This window comes from Ipomoea nil, unplaced genomic scaffold (assembly GCF_001879475.1).
Source record: "Ipomoea nil cultivar Tokyo-kokei standard unplaced genomic scaffold, Asagao_1.1 scaffold1971, whole genome shotgun sequence".
Lineage (NCBI taxonomy): Eukaryota > Viridiplantae > Streptophyta > Magnoliopsida > Solanales > Convolvulaceae > Ipomoea > Ipomoea nil.
The window spans coordinates 1,293,337-1,295,000 of NW_017618399.1; positions in this window are offsets into that span (position 1 = coordinate 1,293,337).

Consider the following 1,664-nt stretch of genomic DNA (forward strand, 5'->3'; position numbering starts at 1 on the left):
TAAGGGCTCATATAACTTCCACCTAGGTCCACGGGTTACCAATTCAACTAGCATGCAATTCCTAAGACTTGTTTAACCTATGAATGGTACCCGAAATTCCAGACTAGACTCAGGCACGACAAACGGGGTCCGTTGGGACACCATGGGGGACGGGGAACATCAAATGGGGAAGCCGGGGACCCGGGGTGGGGTGTGGACCAGCGGGTAGCCGGTGGGTGGGGGTCACCCGCCGGCTGCCCGCCGGTGGGCGCTGTTCCGGGCAGCGGGTAGCCGGCGGGTAGCCGGCTGCCCGGTGGCTGCCCGCGGCCGGGCAGCGCCCTTTTGGGCAGCGGGTAGGTGGTGAGTTCCCCCACCCCTACCTACCCCCCACTGATTCTTTTCTCAAATATTCGTCCCGGGGACCTTTGTGGAACCCGAAACCATGCTTAGACACTTTTAAACGCAAATAACGACACCACGTAAGCAATTAATGGATCAAAAGCAAGAATCATGTAGGACTTATCCTATTATGACTTCTAAATGTAAACAACACCCGAACATGCGAATTCCCTCCCAAATACAAATCGAGAACATCACAATACAAATTCCCAATCCAACCTAGGGCTCTAATCCCACCCAAATCATCAAGAACATATTTAATCTTTAAAATCAAGAAAATATCAAGATTCGTCAAGAATCATCACATCATAATCAAGAACTTCTTCTCAACATTAAGATAATCAAGATTATCAAGAAAGCATATAAATCATCTTATCAATCATCAAGAACATAATATAATTATCATAGAAGAATTCAATCAAGACACAAGAATATAGAGGGAGGCCAAGGAAGGAGATTATAGAGAAGAAAATAGGTTTTGTTGAGACATGGGTTACCTCTTAGCCTTAATTAATTTCCTTGGCTATGAAGGGTCTTTCTTTAAGATTTCTCCTTTCTTGATTTCTCCTAAAGGAGTTCTTGGAACTTTCTTGTGTGGTGAGGGATTATTTGTGGTGTGAGTTCTAGGTGCCTTCTATGTCCTTATATATATATATATATTTAGGAGTCCTAATTAGGGTCTGAATGGCATGGGTTTACTAATTCTATTCCTTATAGGACTAAGGACTTGTTTTAGGGATAAGGGTCCATGGTCCATGGTGTACCATATTAATTAATTAAAGAGAATCCTAACCATAATCTGAATAGTAAAGGTATACTTTCTTTATTTCTAATAGGCTTATGACTCTAGTTTAGGCAAGGGTCCACGATCCGTGGTGGACCGCATTAATTAATTAAAGGGATTTCTAATCAAATTAAATCCTTTTTAATTATTATTAATGGAATTAATTAAATAATTAATTCGGGATTTAAAGGCCGTAACACGGGGTGTTACACTCCCCCCCCCCCCCCCTTACACGAAGCTTCATCCCCGAAGCTTAGAAATCATTTTGGGGTAAAGAGCCCGAATTAGTATAGTAGTTTATAAGGAAAGTATCATACGGGAAATATACACACATACATATGAATTTAGTGGGTTCAAACCTAACTATTGTGCTAGCAAAATGCACCAAATAACAAGATTATGAATATGCAGCACACAATATGTAAGTTTTACGGGTGACTAATACATAACATAGAAGTCTTTACACAAGGCATGTTCTTTATTTAATTATTTTATAATGATT